Below are 20342 nucleotides of genomic sequence, written 5' to 3'. Positions count from 1 at the left end.
GGGCACCCTTCTTTACATGGTTTAATAATGGCCAAGAAATATTTATTGATTGAGGGGAGATAGTCATACCCGCCACCATCGGCTAACTTGTGATAATTGACGATCTTTGTTTAGTGTTTTTTTTTATGATTGTATTATCAAAATCTGTAGTATACTTCACTGGTTATAATTATTAATATTCGTTCTTTTATCTTAAATGCTTCAGAAACCATTACCATTCTTTTATGTTTATTATTACTGAACTTGTATACGTTGTAATCAGTTGTCAGCGATATCACATGACGTTAAATAAAGCTATTTCACACACAGTTGAAGGGGCTTACCCAAGTAGTGGGGCATGTTGCAAATGCTAAAAGAAAATTCCAAAGAACAACAGGCCCATGGCATTCGGGCAATTATCTAAAGATACGCTAAATAAGCACATCCTGAAAGGTACGATTATTGAAAGAAAAACCTTGCCGGACCGCCTTGGCAATTAAGTGATGCAATCACGAACACTAGCAATGGAATTAATAGGCTAGATGGACTAGCCACTATAAAATTTACACCGATAGATCAAGAGATCACGGGATATGGCATATACATACCCATATCAAAGCTGAACTAAAGGAAAAGGCTACAGAGCTAATGGCCATTAAAACGGCACTAGAATAGCTAGTTATGCTGACACACTAAAAAGCCGTTATACTGTCTGACTCCCCGAGTAGTATCAAATCCATTATCGAGCTCCTCCAAAAGCGTGGTTATTGCTAGTTGAAAACTATACCCAATACCCCGCGCTGACGACCTTTTAGTCGGCATGCGCAATTTTTGCCGGCTTCTACGGGAGCTAACACAAACCAAAAAGAATGTAAAAGGGGACGCCTTTTCAATTGTCGATTGAAAACTAATTTATTCAACTCGGTATTTCGATGTTTATTACAACAATATAATCACTGAGTGGCTATCGAAACATATAACTACCATTCATAATTTCTACTTTTCGCCTCTTCAAAACACGAAAGTCGAAAAGTAGAAGTTACGACAAAATGTGAGGCGACAACACGCTATACAAGCCAGTCAACTCGAAAATAGGAAATTAAGAAATAACACACAGCGATAATAGCGCCCCTCGTTTTTTCCTAATTTCTTATTTTCGACTTGCATTTTGGCATGTATTCCATCTTGTCGACTTCGACTTAGTCATATTTTTGTATTTATTGATGTCAGTAAGAAGGCATCAACACGCATACCAGGCCAAAATGCAACTCGAAAAGTAGAAATTAGGAAATTAACACACCGCGCTATTAAAGACCTATCATTTTGACTTTCGCCTCGGAAGTTGTTGTAGTCTCAATTTTCCAGGTCGCATTTGAATACGTGCAATCGGGGCTCACGCTGTATTTCATTATTTTCCGTCAAAATGGATAATAATTTTTATATAAAAAAAATATTCATATTTTTTTTCCGTCAACTGGGATATTTTATCTGCCAAAAATGTCTGATAACCCCTACCCCCTCCAAAAAAAACCCACCTTAGGCTACAACAATTTAATTCATTATAGATCCCTATTATAAAACAAATTTCCCGTACCGGTATATACAATATACAGCAACTTACAAAATCCGTCTTACATGGGGATTGGGTGGTCTAGTGGTTTAACACGTGCGCGTGAAATCACAAGGTCTGGCATTGATTCAAGTGGTGTGGTTTTGATTCCCCGCTTAAACATGAGAAGGAAGTAGGGTCGCTTAACCAACCTTTTGGGTTTTCTCCGGATACCCCAGTTTCTATCCACTGCTAAAGACCCCTACGTGCAAACGAATTATTGAAATGATTTAGTTCGCAACGAGTGAATGTTAAGCCAGTCTGGAGGTCGGGTTTTCGATCCCTGCATTGGCCGAGAAAGTTCATCCAGATTTTCCGGCGGCTTCCCCCTTGGCAGTGATGCAGGACGGGGGGGGGGGGCTGACAAGGACAACTGTCTAGTTGTTCGGATTGGACCAATACCGAGGTCACGTGTACACATTGGCGTGCACGTAAAAGATCCCTTGACAGTTGGGATTCGATATAAGAGTAGGCCGTATTGCCGCTGTTCGGGCAAAATTTCCCTTACAGCACACTGTATGGCGTATGTCCGTCTTCATTAGCCTAGTTCGGAGCAGAACAGTAGGACGTTAAACCCCAATTTCATTTAATTTCTCTTTCTCTCTCTCTCATCGCCAATTTTTAAAATAAAATTGCACCATGTTAGTCAATGAATAACTCTTAGTTTGTGTCGAGTGGACGTTGCCCCCCACCCACCTCTCTCTCTCCTCTATCTTGGACTTGGAAAGGCTATCTTTACAAGTGTTGTTGGACCTTGCGACAAACCTCACACGTTTGAGAATATGTAGTCCCCACTTGACATGGGGTTTAGAATCCTGACATCTAAAATGGGACAAAAACTTTTAAACTCTGTAAACGTTTAATTATGCAAAAATGTAGAATAATCTGATAATCATGGCAAAATTTACACGAATTGAACGGAATGAAAAATATCAAATTTCTAAAATAAATAAATGTGTGTGGTTTATGATAATACATTTTCACTCCACCGCTTGAGAACACATCTATTCTCGCAGTATTCTAACTTTTTCCCTAATTTTCGTTGGGTAGAACGCTTTCTACCACAGATGGAGCAACATATGGCAACCTCTTGCCCAAAAGCATGTATGAGGTTCACCATGGAAAACTTAAGATACACAAGCTGGAAGCAGAGATAAGAAAACATGGAATTTTGGTCCCTAAATTTCAACCTAACCATCCTCTCAACTCTTGTATCCTTCCGCCTCAAAATCATGAATATTCACCAAAACCTGGTAGAAAATGTATTTTCAAACCCTTTTCTTCGATTCTACACCAAAAAGTCAACCAAAATCGCCATGCAAAAGGGGGAAAGGGAAAGAATGACTAAATATAACTTTCGCCCTACATTAGAAATATTTGGTGAGCTGTGTCCAAATATGTTTTCAAGGGAGATAACTACTGCAGACACCGCGAAGATTATTCATTTGAATCAATTGTTAAATATTACAATATATATTTTTTAGAATATAAAATGCCACAATTTTAAATTATTAGATTTGTTTGTGGCATCGTGTCGTGTTGAATTGTGTATCATTAAAGAAAATTTGATGTAAATACCCCTGTATAAATTGTTAACTTGAATCATATTTATAAGTAAATTTGTTTTAAGTGAGTCTGATTTCTTTCCAGTCTTGTTAGCTTTGCGCAGTGGCGGTACCATGGCCAGTGAGGAATTTCCGAGGCGTGGTTATTGCTAGTTGAAAACTATACCCAATACCCCGCGCTGACGGCCTATTGGTCGGCATGCGCAATTTTTGTCGGTTTCTACGGGAGCTAATTACAAAAAAACGAATCTAGGAGACATTTCTGGACAGACGACCAGAAATAGATTTATTTAACAAAATATCACGTTTATTAACAGAATATATGAAAACAAAAACTTAACAAATATAAACATATCTTAAATTAATAAACTTATTGTTCATAATAATACTTTTTTAAATATAAACCCGCACTAACCAAATGTCCGATTTCACCAAGGTCTCCAAACACTACTGTTATTGTTTATAATATTATTACTAATAAAACTGTTATTGTTATTATTAGAGTCTACTGTTGTATTTACCAAGGTCTCCAAACACTACTATCATTGTTTATAATATTATTATTACAAATAAAACTGTTATTGTTATTATTAGAGTCTACTGTTGTATTTACCAAGGTCTCCAAACACTACTGTTATTGTTCATAATATTATTATTACTAATAAAACTGTTATTGTTATTATTAGAGTCTACTGTTGTTTCAGTTTTAATATTCTGTCTATAAGTGTGTCCATCTAATGGTACTGCTAATGATGGGTTATATTTAATGTAATTCTGGTTTTCACTTCTCGGTGAATATTGTCCAGTTATATTTGTTGATATTCCAGGATATTGAAGATAACATAGAGTATGATTATAATGTGTTGATTGGATATTTCTAGACACGTGTTGTATCAGAGCACATTTTACATTGTCCGACACTTCCGTTACACCATTTAGAAATGACGTCATTTCCTGGAAACATCGAGTAAATCCTTTCTGATATTTGATTTGTTCTTCTCTTGGAAAACTTGTAAACGAGTATTTATTTTTCTTGAGGAATTTAACAGCAGACTCCAGAATTTCGACCTTTTCCATTTTATTGGCATCAAGATCCTACAATATTGAAACCATAAACACATTCATAAGATTTAGGTAACAAATGAATAAGCGTCATTAAATTTAAAATGCTGATTCAGTACATTAAAATAATTTATTAATAGAATACATTTATATTTGAAGTAAGGTTTATAACAACTTACGGGTTCATAAGAAACTTCACTTTCACAAATAAATCCAATCTTATAAATTTAAAATATTGATATAGTACAGTTATATCTCAAGTAAAGATTAAAACAACTTACCGTTTGATAAGAAACTGAGTCTTTACATAACAAGTTTTTAATCTGGTCCAAACATTCGTTGATTCGGTTCCGTCGCTTCTTTTCAGCCAACAATTTTCGCCCTTTTCTAAAAGAAGTATAAGAACGAGATTCCATGATTAAAGTTTAATCACGTAGATGTGTTTAGGTAAAATGTTTCAAAGTTTAACTGATGAATTATTTAGAAATCAGTTATTTTATACCATTCCTTCACATAACTGTAAACAATAATATCACGTGACTACTCGACGCCATTGAAGCGTGCCGTTACAATCAGCCAATCAGTGACGTTGATAGTGTATCGGCACGCGAGTAGATTAGGCGCTAGACAGAGGTTAGGATCATCCTAATTGTCTGGCACAATCTAGAAGACGAGATTAATGGAGAAAGTTGGCGTGACACTTGGCGTGTGTAGTAGATATGACATCAAGTAGATAATTATTATAACGGTGTTTACAAGGAAGTCAGACTAAGCAACCTTAGGTCATACGACAGGTGGATATCGATGGTTGTTTTGGATTGATTATACAGTACAACGAGTTTCAAAGTTTATATATTATTTCATATTGAACTTTTTAGCATCTTTTATTCCATATAAGTGTGTCATGTGTCATTTTCGTTCACTAACTAAGTGCCGCTTAAACTGTTTTTTTTTTCATTTTTTTGGAAAAATAAACTTAATACAATTTTAGAATATAATGTTGGAATATACGTGTATGAAAGTGTCACTACTTGATTTTTAAAATATTTAACTGACAATAAGTCTTTTTTAAATGTTGTTCGAATCTAGTATTAAAACAAGGTTAAGTATATTATTATTATATTTGAATCATGATCGATATCTATCACCACATTAATGCCTTAAAAACTGGGGGGTTGGATGGCCGAATGGTTAGCGCGTGCGCGTTGTATCATAAGGCCAACTGAAGTAGTTTCGATTCCCCGGTTTTACTACCAGTGCTAAAGACCCCTACGCGCATGTGAATTGTTGAAAGAAAATTGAACCACGTATTAGTCCCGAAATGACGTGGTTTGTGTCGAGCGGACGTTAAACCCCGTTTCTCTCTCTCGCATTGTGAACCGTTCAACTACAGGACGGGGCGGGCGACAACATAAATCCTTACATATATGGTATGGGTATAGCTACTATTTACCGACTGACAATTTAAAGGTTTCAAAGAGGTAATGCGAAAGCCTTCTGTTGACTTTGTGCAAGATGACTGACCTTTATGTTCGTGTGCCGTCACATCAAAGGGCTTCGATAACACATGCATTGTGTTTACATCGGTCGTAGTAATACTAACTTTCCCATTTACACTAAACAGGAAAACATTTTGTATCCAGATACTCTTCGAGGACTTTTTTTATTATTTATTTTAAAAAAATTGTTTTCGATTTAATTTACTGAAGAAAAAAAATAACATTGAGAGCTAATTAACTTGCCCCGATGTCATCTCTCTGAGTAATAGTAACAGCCAAGCGAATAAATACTGCTGATTAGTTTTTTAAACTAAGAGTACCTGATAAACATCAGCTGATGTAGATGGCGCCAGGGAGAAGATCGTTATCTAAATGTATTTACACCCTGACTATTACTGCCATTAAATTATGACACTTGGCGTCCATCGTTTCACGGTTCAATAGTGCATATCACACGCCTATATATCAGCAACTTTCCCCACTCCCTAATATCAATAAATCTTTTATACCGCAACGTGTCTAAACAGATAGGATTATTGTTTATCAAACACATTGAAACCTTGAATAGTTCCAGATTACAGTAACGGTTATTAGAACACTTTTCAAGCTTTATTATTTCATATTGATGTCAACCAATCGTATCTTAGCTTATAGAAATAGAGTAATATGATTGGTCGTTGGATGACAGGTGTACGGGTAACGTGATAATTTTTTAGTTGGCGTGACATGTGGCGTTAGTATTAGTTTTTGATTGAAACGTGATGTATATCGCTCGTCTAAATCTAGAAAGAAATGAGATGGGGTTTAAGTCGTTCCACTGTGCTAATGAAGATGGACATAACCCATACAGGGGAGATTTAGCTCAGAAAGTGGCAGTAGGGGCTACTCTTATTTCGAATTCCAACTGTCAATGATTCTTTAACGTGTCCCTATCGAACCACAAGAAACTATTCCTTGTCAGCTCCCCCCACCCCGTCCGGCACCACGCCGGAAAATCGCGAGGAACTGTCTCGGCCAACACCGAGGGGGGGGGGGACCCGAGACCAGGTTTATTGCCTGTAGAGAGAGAGGGAGAGAGAGAGAGCGATAGGGAGAGGGGATTGGGGGTAATGCTCACTTAACACCAAGTATGTCTTTTCGGGAATAAGATATATGGTACAATAATGGGCGGCGGTTTGGATGGCCGAATGGTTAGCACGTGCGCGCGCTGTATCATAAGGCATGTTATTGAGTCAACTGGCGTGGTTTCGAATCCCCGGTTGTACGCTACAAGGAGTAGGGTCGCCTGTCCAACCTCGTGGGTTTTCTCCGGGTCCTCCGGTTTCCACCCACTGCTAAAGACCCCTACGCGCAAGCGAATTATTGAAATAAAATTAAACCATGTTAGTCCCGAAATGACCTAGTTTGTGTCGAGTGGACGTTAAACCCCATCTCTCTCTCTCTCTCTCTCTCTCTCTCTCTCAATAATGCGCTCGCATTCATCGCAGGGGCAAACTGTTTGCCGATATGACGTTAAGAAACCTTCCAGTTTTCGACCAAGCTAGCCTAAGTAACGATTAGCGATTTCATTGGCATTCCAAAGACGGGTGACAGTACTGACAGCACGAAACTAAAAAGTGTGATATGCGACTGTGCAGTTCGTTCACAAAACGATACCGAAGATCAACAATAAAGTATATTTTATTAATATCTCTACAATAATATTAAAGCTGTAGAATATTATTCTACATATGTGTTCTTTAGCACAAATCGATGCCATCCATATTACTACACTACTTACTCGTCTCCGACGGATTACATATATAACTTAATTAAAATCACCTTGGAATCTCGCAAAACAATACAACGGTTAGCCATACCACCTACTTATTGTCGTCTATCCATATGTCAAAAGGCTGGGAGGGGGCTAGTTTATGTACTCTAGATTGTTGAGTCAAGTGGTGTTGTTTCGATCTCACACTTCTACGTGTGAATGGGTAGGGTCACATGCCCCATCTCCTGTTTACCCCCACTGCTAAAGACCCCTCCGCACAAGGGAATTATTGATATAAAATTCAACCATGTTAGTCTCAAAATCACCTAGTTGTGTGGAGTAGGCGTTTAACGAGTTATATTGAGTGGGCGTTTAACCGTAGATCTTACTCTCTCTGTCCATATGTCAACTGGTGGCAGTTTCAATAGTTCTATCTCATTCTTATCCAAACGAATTATTTAATTCCCAGTGTCCGCTGTTGATGATAATTGTGTCCCTTTTCTATCAATAAAACAAACACTGCTGTGACCAATCCAATTAAAGCTATCAAAAAAGCACCCATTAAATCCTCCAATCGCCAAGTCCGTTTTGTGTCCGTTGTTTTACAATGTGCAATACTGTTATACTCGAATAATCTGTCATCCAAATTCTTTAAATATCCATTGTCGGATAATCTTACCATTAATGATTCCAGATCGGAGGTCAAATAGGAATTTTTCGTGACTGCTACGCACATTGGGAAATTCGAGTAGAGACTGCCGATAATTTCTAAACTGCAGTCGTTTCTTTTTAACATCAGATATTTGGCATCAACACCTAGATAAACATACTTTTCACCTTCGGCCAATATCCTGTTAATATGGACATCAGCATCCATATTAAAAATACTTTCGTCCGTTTTATTGAACTCCAACATACCGTTCCATAATTTGTTCATTAATGTGTTTTTAGACTCTGTCAAAAGTTTCTTCGTTAATTCATATCCCCGCACACCCCATTTCCAATCCGGTAGTTCAACAAGTTCTTCCAAACTATTAAATGGTTTGTTATATTTAATATCAGTCAATGACGCGGTCAAGTTACCCATATAAACACCCGTTAACACGACACAAAACAACCATAAAAAAGTCACTAATACTCGAACCGAAGCCTTCTTAGTGGAAACACCGTCTCCACGCACAGTCAAAAAACCAATTAAAAATATAATATTTGAGAATATTTTAATAAGAACGTGCCCCAGAACGACATCAAGTTTCCTGTTTTCTTCATTAGAATACGTTTGTACAATGAACAACAAAATGGCTACAACAGAAACTGTTGCTATGGTTGCTATGTAAACATAAACATCCAATGGCCGAAATATCTTTAACCAGTTACTCTCCATATGAATTCCTCTTTTACACACAGCTGACCATGTATCGACCAAAAATGGCGGGAGAACAAAGTCTATGAACTTCGACCTGCTCTCAGTAAAAGTAAAATCAGCAATGACCATATCGACCTCTTTACGATGTAACAATCCGACCAATCCCACCTGTGCTTCGTCATCGGTTGTGCCTCCATACTTTCCATCATACGGTTGAATAAAGGTATAAGTAAAATTTAATTGTTCAGCCAACATGTCGGCCAATTCTGCAATAACACCGGAATAAGTTGTCTTATTGTTTTTGTCAACATGTCTGTACAGAACGTGTGATACCATACTTCCTATCAGCAAATGGCGACTGCAATATTTGTATTTAATATTTGGAAACAAGTAATTCACTGAACATTTCTTTTCATGAGTATTACGATAGTTTAAACAGTCTATCAAAGTTATCTCCCCGCCAGATATTGTACAATGGTAAACAAGATGGCGACAACACGACAAAACCATAACGTTCTGTAATTCAAAATCCATCAATTTCTTCTTTACAATTAGAGATGACAAAATAATCCACTTTGAAGAGGTCCGATAATTCGTTGATTTGTTTGAATTGCTGTCAAAAGTATTGGCTATTTTAAGAAGTTCAAAAGTTCCGTTGCTAAGGAAGAGAATAATGCGAACTTCCTTGAATCGTAATTTATAAATTTGATCTAGAAGTTTCTCAATGGCTGATGAGCTCACCCTTGTGATGTCATAAACTGTTGTTTGGAAACCCACACGTTGTCGTTCAATATAACGGATTATTCTTTGAACTTTTTCCTCATCTATAGTTTCGTAGAAAATATTGACATCTTGCCAGTTCAATGTTGTAAATATAATATTTAACGACTCTAAGATATTATCAAAACAAAACCAAGTCCTGTCCTTGCTAAAATCTAATTGTGCATTACTGACCGAATTTCTAGAATAATCCCCAGCCGCTAGGACCCAAACTAAGGCTAGCATAATACACGTACGTGTTATCATCAGGCCCGCCATTTTCACAAAATACAATTCATATTATAACATCAGAAAAACATGCAGGCCGAATTTCTAGAATAATCCCCAGCCGCCATGATCCAAACTGCCGTCAGAATAATACACGTACGTCTTATCGTGAGGTCCGCTATGCTCACAAAATACAATTTATATTATATCGGAAAAATCGATTGATGAAAAAAGTAAAATCAATATACAGCAAAAAATAGAACATTTAGAAGTAGGGAAGTTAAAGGTGAATTACCTGAAAATGGGTTTCCTCCGATGTGATGGTACAGTGCAATATAGCATTTTCAAATTAATTATTTGCAAAATTTGAGACAAATACACAAATATATCGCCGAATTCGAAGGTTCAGCTCGCGTTAATATCAATGCCGGTGAGTAAAAAATTATTTTTTATGTGATGACACAACACACTCAAATCAAACATGGAGACCTCCACGGAAACCTCGACATTGAACGACTCTTGAACTTTGCATCTCGATTATCATAGGTAAACATTTTAGCGGGAAAGTGCTAGATGTGGTATGCGCGATTATCGAGGAGTCTGATGGGCCCCAGCTGGGTCAGTAGCCAATCGAAATTAGTGCCGAAATATGCAGGGTTCGATAAGATGTACGGAGGTAAAGCGAGACCAAGTCCGCTGTTGAAGATGCTGTCACATACGCTTTGTCTAACAAAGCCAGAGCGTGCAATTGCGGTAATTAGGGTGGTCTAATTGTAGTTTCAATCCATTAAAGATACATTATGGGAGATTCGATAACGAGTTGGAAGTTATCACTATAATAGTTAAAAACTCGATAATGTAAAGGGGATTTGCTGAAAATTTCAATCAAATTGATCCACACAGAACCGACTTTTAGCGATTGAATTTTGGGCCTAGCCACGATAATCATTATTAAAGTCGGTACGATGAAAAACAAAGTCTCGATTATCCATTTTTTGTTTTAATCAGAAACAGCAGACCGGGTTCTAATCCAATAAATATCGCAGGCTAGCGATGTCATCGAGTGTTTATTATGGTCTGGATAAGTTAATTAATATCTAATTAATAATTTAGATAACATTTCAGGCCTAAAGAAAGACTTGCAATAGACAGATTTAGCTCTTTCATAATGTATGTTTAATGTTTCGGGAAGATTAATACTGTATCTAAGGTCTCCCACTTCCATGAAACCAGTTGACGACAATCAGTCTCGATTATCCATTTTTTGTGTTAATCAGAAACAACAGACCGGGTTCTAATCCAATAAAAATCGCAGACTAGCGATGTCATCGAGTGTTTATTATTGTCTGGATAAGTTAATTAATGTCTAATTAATAATTTAGATAACATTTCAGGCCTAAAGAAAGATCTTCGATAGACAGATTTAGCTCTTGCATAATGTATGTTTAATGTTTCGGGAAGATTAATACTGTATCTTTAAGGTCACCCACTTCCATGAAACCAGTTGGCGACAATGGCATGTTGTTTTTCAGTTATTTAGAGACTATTTAAGTGCTGTAGTCAACTCTGTACTGTAATCAAACCTGAATGGCGTGGCGGAAATATTTTAAAAGCTCGACCGGGTTCTTTACTGATTCAAGTGTTCATCAAATAGACAATTCATAAATCGGATGAAAACCCCTTAAAAGGGTAAACAATTGATATGTATTAAACAAACTAAAAGGATATCATCCTTAAAGTAACGTATATTGTCCGGACTTCCGTCCACAATTTGTTTCGGGACAGTCTACATGTAACAATTTTTATCCGATTTTGAGGTAACTTGAAATATAGGTTTATCTTCCTAAGATCGTCTTCTGTAAATCTGATTAAATTAGACTAACGTTAACGTTTTTACTTGGCACAATTACTGCTATCTGAATAGTACTGTTATTATAGCGGCGACGATGAATTCATGTGCATCCAGCACAATATAAAATATTGCTATACTAGCCCAGTTAGTGCAGGATGTTAACTATTAAAACCCCAAATCATCTACCAAATTGTACTCGAGGTCAGATATAAACATGCAATGATAAGTTGAGCAACATTGTGGTTTTGAGAGTGACTACTATGGTGTCAATGAAACCTTGCACACAGGGCCCGCGACAGGGCCCTCCGGGCATTGGGGCAAGCAACACGGCGAACAGAGGTCCTTATGGGAGAGAGAGAGGGTGAAATTCTTTTCTTTGTATATGTTACAGTCAATGTCTACAATCAGGCAATGTGTACAATGCCTTTGTAACCCTAACCCAGCAATGTACACATTTCACTGGTATATTTCAGGCATTGTACACATTGCCTGATTGTAGACATTGACTGTCACAGATACATGATCTCTTTGGCGTATATCCGGGGTAAATGGAGATCACTTTGTTAAAACACAGAAACTGCGATTTAACACAACATATGACAAACCAAGTACATGTAATAGGTTTTAGTTTTACTGATTACATAATAATCAGATGTACACGTAAACCGTGACCATCAGACGCCAACATAAAAGAAAGAAATTCCTTTCATCACATAAAATATTTTGTTTATTTTTTCAATACCCCAAATCATGTTCAACTGGATTCAAACAGAACTTTTCGCGCACACTTGAAAGCGAACTAGTGGCGCGCCCACCATCATTGTGGCGTTCTACTGGCCCGGAGTAGACCCGGTGACGAGAGTCTCAAATTGAAAACATTACTCGGCATACCCCCAACAGCACACGTACACATACCATACTTTGACTGAGACTGTCGCAGGCTTTACGTGGAAGAGCAGTGATGCTTCCAGTACAGAGTCTGACATAATATGCCCTTTCCGGGGAAGATACCTCTTAGAAATAGTAATAATAATAATAATAAATGTCTTATATAGAGCTACATTATGTCCAATGGTCATTTCTAAGCGCTGTTTAGTCACCTTGTATGTTATTTCGAAAGTAAAGTTCATCCAGATTTTCCGGCGTGGTTTCCCCTTGTCAGTGATGCAGGACGGAGGGCCTGACAAGGACAGCTGTCTAGTCATTCGGATGAGACGAAAAACCGAGGTCCCGTGTATACATAGGGATGCACGTAAAAGATCCCTTGGCAGTTGGAATTCGATATAAGAGTAGGCGATAGTGCCGCTGCCCGGGCAAAATTTCCCTCATAGCACACTGTATGGCGTATGCCCGTCTTCATTAGCCCAGGTTAGGAGCACAACAGTAGGACGTTAAACCCCATTTCATTTCATTTCATTTATATCGGAAGTATATCTTGAGTATATTTATGATCACACCTTATTAAATAGATAAGTTTTTAAAACAGATTTAAATTCTGTAAATGTAGGTAGTTCCCGCATTATTTTTGGAAGATCATTCCAGAGAATTGCACCATTAACAGGGAAAGAATATTTTCCACGTAGCTTATTATTTTTCGGTACAGATAGTAATGTGTTTTCATTCGAGGATCTGAGGTTGCGGCGTATCTGTACATCACTATACAGTGTAAACATCTGTTTCATATAGCTGGGAGCGGATATAGAGAAGAGACTTTTATATACGGTCGTTAGGATTTTATATTCAATTCGCGATCTAACTGGTAGCCAATGTAATTCCTTTAGTTTGTCACTGATGTGTTCACGTCTCGGTGTTTTAGTCACTAGTCTAGCAGCATTGTTTTGTGCAACTTGCAACCTATCCAGAGAGAATTTAGGTGCTCCGGCTAGAAGAGCATTTGCATAGTCAAGTTAGGAAATAACTAATGAAGTCACAGTCCTCACACAGACTGATTTGTTCAAATAACATCGAATACTTGCTATTGGTTTCATTTTAAAGTATATTTTCCTAATAATATTGTTTATTTGGGGAGTTGCAGACATAGAGTCATCCATGACATAACCTATGGTTTTCGCCTTTTGAATTGGATGAATGAGACTAGAACCCATTCGTAATGTGACTGAATAATAGTCACATTCAGTCTACCGTTTGCCAAGTCTGCCAGTCTCCTCTTATAATATCTAGTCAAGCGGACAAGGAGAAAGTCTTAACAGTTGCACTGGTCTATAAGCCCTGACACGCTTGAATATCTGGTCCTTCAGAATTCGCATCGCGCCTCAACATAGTTATTTGTGTTATTACCACGAATCGGAATGTCCTTGTGCACACAAATCGCCCAATACGATCATAAACTTTTCAGCGTGTACAAGGAACTGGTCATAGTGTGTCGCATTTGGATGAGCACAAAGTTCAGCATATGATTGTTCCAAGAGGTCAATAGTATCGGCATAAACCATAGCTTTTACCAGGCCGAGGAGATGTGGTCTATGTTCTTTGCAGATTCGATGTTTACTGTCCCATAACGTCACATTGCTTGAAGCAGGTGGAAGACACAGAGCAGGAGTTGGGCATCTGGGAATGCTGTATTTAAGCTCTGCTGTTCAGCATCACAGCATTCGAACAGACGACGCTTAATTAGTAATACCAATCGTCAATCCATTTACTGTTTTGTGATATATGATACATGGTTTATTTCTTGATTATTTGATAATCATTGAGTACTTATGTCACGGTTACCAGTCTTCATTAGCCCAGTGGGCGCAGAACAATAGGACGTTAAACCTCATATCATTTCATTTTACGTCAAGGTTGATGTTTCCTATACAGATATATCACAAGACTTTCTTCCTTTAATCGCGCTCTAGATAATAAATTTATACATCTTTAATGATGCACATACCATATAAATTCAACATCATAAATGTCATTATTCTCGTGTGGTTTAGGTGGATTAGATATCACACAAAATCATACAATACGGGGCACGATGACGTTCCTGCATTAAAATGAAACCAGTTGTGCATGACTTCTATAAAGAAATAATGTCCTCAATCACCTCCCTTTAGGATTTGGCAGGGGTCGTGATTTTAATTTAGATTTTTTCCCATCAATTCATGAAGATATATCCAAGATAGTGGCCACTGACTTTGATTAAGTAGTGGTGTTTGGTGTCAATATATGGTGGGGGTCTTTTTTTTTGGGGGGGGGGGGGGTAGATTCGATTTCTGTCATATACAATGATGGTATGTATACCAATTTAGCATATTTCCAAAATGGCCGGTCCTTGTACGCAAATTGTGTAAAAGTATGTTATACGAATGATGTGCACCCTCTAGAGGTCACCATTTTTTGTCCAATTATCTATTTCGTTATATCCCAACCCAAGGACAGCTGTCTAGTCGTTTGAATGGGACAAAAAACTGAGGTCCCGTGTACATATTGGTGTGCACGTAAAAGATCCCTTGGCAGTTTGAATTCGATATAAGAGTAGGCCGTAGCACCGCTGCCCGGGCAAAATTTCCCTTATAGCACACTGTATGGCGTATGCCCGTCTTCATTAGCCCAGCTTTGGAGCAGAACAGTAGGACGTTAAACCCCATTTCATTTGTTCTCTATCTATCTCTTGCTAAATGTGGGCGTATCTTATAACATCAAAATTTCTCATGGGTTGCTAATATGTACTCAGATTATTTGATATTGAATAAAGCAATCAAAAATAAAATATAATGTCCCAGTTTGGATTCAGTCAGATTTCAAAGAGGCCAACCAATATATTGACAGAACATAACGAAGCAGCATACATCGATGACATTTCAATTACACATATCTTTATAAATACTGAACGTAATTTAACCATTTTTGATTAACATACCTATTAGATATTCATTTTACACAACATTGTAGATTGCAAGTAATTCCTATAGCGATAAAATGGCGCATCGGGACTAATGAATAAATAAAAATACAGCATTGTCTTTTCATTCTATATTAATAAATCGATAAATAAAAATATATTTTCTGCGGGTTATTAATTTATCAAAACTTTTCATTCCATAATTTTCTAAAACAAATTCAGATATAAATAAATAGAACTACAACATTTTTTGCCGGGTGTTTGTCATTTCTATTCCCTTTACATTTCCATAAATTCTTAAAGATACATTAGTTACGAGTTTAATAAAGAGTTGGTCATTCTTGCTATAATAATTCAAAAATAGATGATAAAACAAGAAAATATTGAAAATTTCATTCAAATTACTTCATTCTCAGCCAAGTTACCATTGTTTGTAGGTTTGACAAGATCTGTGCACAGTGGTAACCAGGGCACTGGTATGATCGGGACTTAGCCTCGATTTCCCATTTTTAAATTAAATTTTTAAATGGCGAACCGTTTCAATCTAGTTAAAATCTCGAGGATCCGATGCCATCGAGAGTCGATTATGGTCTTGTTTTGTTAATAAATGTCCAATTAATAGTTTATACAACATTTCATGCCTAAAGAAAGACCTGCAATAGGCAGATTTAGCTCTTGCATAATGTATGTTTAAAATAATTAAACATGCATTATGCAAGAGCAAAATCTGCTTATTACAAGTCTTTCTTTAGGCATGAAATGTTATCTAAATTATCAATTGGACATTAATTAACTTATCCAGACCATAATAAACTCTCGATGTCAAGGCTAGCCGCTTAACGGCCATTGATGATTAAATCAAAACAGTGGATAATCGAGACTATGCTGTTTATATTAATGATTTTAGTAATGATGACCGAGACAATGCGAAAACTTCACCCGCTTCGTTCTCGGCCCATAGTGGATCAATTTGACTGAAATTTTCAGCAAATTACCTTTACACTATCTAGTTTTTAACTATTATAGCGAGAACTGCCATCTCTTTATCTTATCTCCCATAATTTATCTTTAACAATTATATTAATACCGGTAAAAAGAAATAAAACTTTTACGTAGGCTATTATTTATCTTACTTCACCTTTTATTCCCTAATTTTCTAAATAAAAAAAAAATAATAATAAATAATTAACAAACAAATAAAAAAACCGGTACACAATTCTGCGGGCTATTGATTTCTGTTCACATTTACTGTTAAAAGAACATTCATTTCTATTGACTCTTTATAAATTAGTTCCATAAATGTCTATGGGAATACATATTGTACACATTGCACTACGTTTAACAGTTCAGTATTTTAATTATAAAGCGAAGTAGGCCTAGGCGTAGAGACACTGCGGTCGAGATCACTAAATATGTGGGTGAGAAAATTTAATATTTGTGCACGTTCTAAAATAGTCGTAAGGCCAGCATCAAGTTTGGTCAAAGGTCACGAGATGTAACCAGGGTTGGCGCTAATCCCAACTTGCCAAATTTACAAATTTACATCATCCTAGGTCAGTGCTTATGTGGAGACTTGACCTCTCCCCCAATAAGCTTAAAGTACCTAAGTCTCTAACTCAATGTCATCTAAAGTCTTACACGTCGAAAACGCGAATTATTTGTCAATTCAAATCAACATTGATGTTGTGATCGTGTACCACAGTGCGTTTCGGCGTCATTTGTAACAAGTGACCAGAAAGAATGAGGCGAGACATATTCCACATCTCATGTCAAACGGTCACGCCATATCTTATCTGGAGAACATGCGCAATAGACTGGAATAACCAGACTCTAGAAATTGCCATTCGGTTGAGGCTCATGCCGTATTTCGCTGTACGTAACTGATTAGAAATTAGAGTCACAACACAAACAACTTAATGTAAATCAGTTTATATACAATCAGATTACATTATTATATGTTTTGCTACCCATTCGTGTCGTGATCATTGCGGACTCTAGTTTCTATATACAACTCTATGCTTTACCATGTGTAATATATGGTTCATCTATGCATCCCATTCTGTGCACCGACCATAAGGGGATTACAACTCAGTTTCGAATATAATGCCCTTCTCAATAAGACTGGTAATAATTCGATTTCCCGCGGGTTCCTTTACTTTGTATTCAAGACGTGTTATATTATTATATAGCAACTCTTCCCAGCTATTCTCAGAAGATTTAATTTTAATATAACAAAGGACCGCATCAATTTTTAAAGATGTGAAAAAAGATGGTTACAACCTATAAAATTTTATTGATCTGTCACCAGCGCATTCATCTATAGTGGAGATGTTCTGATTGATTATGTTTTCAATACGTAAGTCGTTTGCTCAGCTTCATTAACCTTTTCCGGGATATTGTTTCTGTGTCGTTGTTAAATTGACATTTCGTATTTGGATAGATCATTTGATAATAACTGTTATATATGGTCACTAAGTGTTTGGATAGATCATTTGATAATAACTGTTATATATGGTCACTAAGTGTTTGGATAGATCATTTGATAATAACTGTTATATATGGCACTAAGTGTTTGGATAGATTATTTCATAATAACTGTTACATATGGCACTAAGTGTTTGGATAGATTATTTCATAATAACTGTTACATATGGTCACTAAGTGTTTGGATAGATCATTTGATAATAACTGTTACATATGGTCACTAAGTGTTTCGATAGATCATTTGATAATAACTGTTATATATGGTCACTAAGTGTTTGGATAGATCATTTGATAATAACTGTTATATATGGTCACTAAGTGTTTGGATAGATTATTTGATAATAACTGTTACATATGGTCACTAAGTGTTTGGATAGATTATTTGATAATAACTGTTACATATGGTCACTAAGTGTTTCGATAGATCATTTGATAATAACTGTTACATATGGTCACTAAGTGTATTAATTGACTCATGCAAAAGATAATTTTTATAATCAAACTCAATTAAAAATGTCAGGCTTCGGCCTTTCGTTTATTAGCTTGTTTTGTTTATTCATTTCAACAACAGACGCGAAAGATAATTTATACAAAAAAATCGAATTAGAAAATACCGTTAGAGTGGATTACTCTGTTTCATTTAAAGATGTATCTCTGACCAAATGTGGCATGAAATGTGCCTCTAACCCTGGATGTAAATTATTCCACTACGGTGGTGATGGTACGTGTTATATTTTAAATATGGTGGATAAAGGGTTGGACTCCATCAACATAAATTCTCTACATGTTGATCAAAGTTTGACAGGTAAGTTTAAAGTTGCAATTTCATATTTTTAAGCTATATTTTTAAAATTTATTAAAATAAAGCCTTAAAATAGATGGTATTTATAAACAGTCCTACCTTGTTAAAGAATAATCCTATTAATCCTATAATTCACTATTGCCAGTTGAGAAATTGGCAAAAATATCATTTTCAACTTCAAATTCAAACGTTTGAAGATAGCTATTCCATGGGGGGTGGATAGAAAAACAAGGGAGGTTATTGTGTTATTATTTCCGGGGTCAAAGGATTTTTAAGAGGGAGAATAATACCTATGATCGTATAATAGTGAGTTGACAACCTATTGAGCAAAAGACATAGAAATAATTATGTTTTGACTTACTTAGAAAATATGAAATTATCGCTTTAAATAAGACAGGCATACAATTTGACACGATTCTTCATAAATCTAATTTGAAATTAAAAATACATTATGTAAGATTTAGGTAAAGAATTGACCATTCTTGCTATAACAGCTCAGAAATAGATAATGTAAAATGAGACTATTAAAACTTTTATTCAAATTACTTCATTCTGTACTTCGTTGTAGATTGTACGAAAACAATCACGTTTTTAGCTTGTGAACACTCTAGAGGTCACAATTGTTATCCGATTTAGATGAAAGTTAAAATGTATGGCTATAAACCAAAGATCTCGGATCCTTTCCATATTCGCGCATATCGAATCGTAACTTCTTCGATTATGGCACCAGATTTTACGAAAAACCACGTTTTAAGCTTGTGGGTCACCTTGAGGTCGCAACTTTTGTTCGATTTTGAACATTTTTTAAAATTTATCATTGCTGAGTTCGAATTTCGTGAAAATTGGACCGACACTGCCTGACAAAATGGCCGCTCCTTGTGCGCAAATAGTGTAAAAGTATGTAATACCAAGGTTGTGGGCCTTCTAAAGGTCACAATTTTTTTCCGATTTTTATGAGAATTATAAAAATCGGAAAAACAATTGCGACCTTGATATTACATACTTTAGGAATTCACTTTTTTTTATCAGATTTTGATAAAAACTTTAAATATATGTTAATGTCCAAAAGATACATTATTTTGCACGTCATAATATATTGTTGTTTACTCAGCAGATTGGGGAGTGGGTCAATAACCTGAATATGTGCATACCTGTTTATTTACGATGCATACAAATCAGATCATTCCAATGTCAGGTTTTTGAAATACAATTTTACGAAATGTGGATTAGTATATGGATAAATGTATTTTAAGCCTATTTGCTGATTTCCGGTTTTCGGCACTTTTTATACGCCAACATGTCGTATATTGTCGTCGCTCCCGTCCGGTGTCCACGCTCTGGAGGCTAAACAATTATGGTCATGAGACTAAGAATCCTATTGATTTTCAATAATTTCCGATAATGACTTCCATATTTATGACCCTTGATATTTAAAGTAGCTAAGTCTCTAACACAATATCATGCAAAGTCTTCGACATTAAAAACACTAATCATTTGTCAATTTAAATCAACATTGATGTTGTGATTTTACCAG

At 36.3% G+C, this 20342-nt stretch overlaps 2 non-coding genes across 2 annotated transcripts; both read left to right on the top strand.

Moving 5' to 3' along the window:
• The first annotated feature begins 695 nt into the window (after positions 1 to 695).
• On the top strand, positions 696 to 829 carry LOC126828930 (U4 spliceosomal RNA). The gene has a single exon (XR_007683311.1). It is a non-coding gene; the product is annotated as a U4 spliceosomal RNA (small nuclear RNA).
• Positions 830 to 3245: 2416 nt separating this feature from the next.
• Positions 3246 to 3382, top strand: LOC126828923 (U4 spliceosomal RNA). The gene has a single exon (XR_007683306.1). It is a non-coding gene; the product is annotated as a U4 spliceosomal RNA (small nuclear RNA).
• Positions 3383 to 20342: the final 16960 nt, after the last annotated feature.

The sequence above is a fragment of the Patella vulgata genome, chromosome 7, assembly GCF_932274485.2.
Source record: "Patella vulgata chromosome 7, xgPatVulg1.2, whole genome shotgun sequence".
Taxonomy (NCBI): Eukaryota; Metazoa; Mollusca; class Gastropoda; family Patellidae; genus Patella; species Patella vulgata.
The sequence above is the reverse complement of the archived record's forward strand: the minus strand, read 5'-3'. Positions and strand labels throughout refer to the sequence as shown.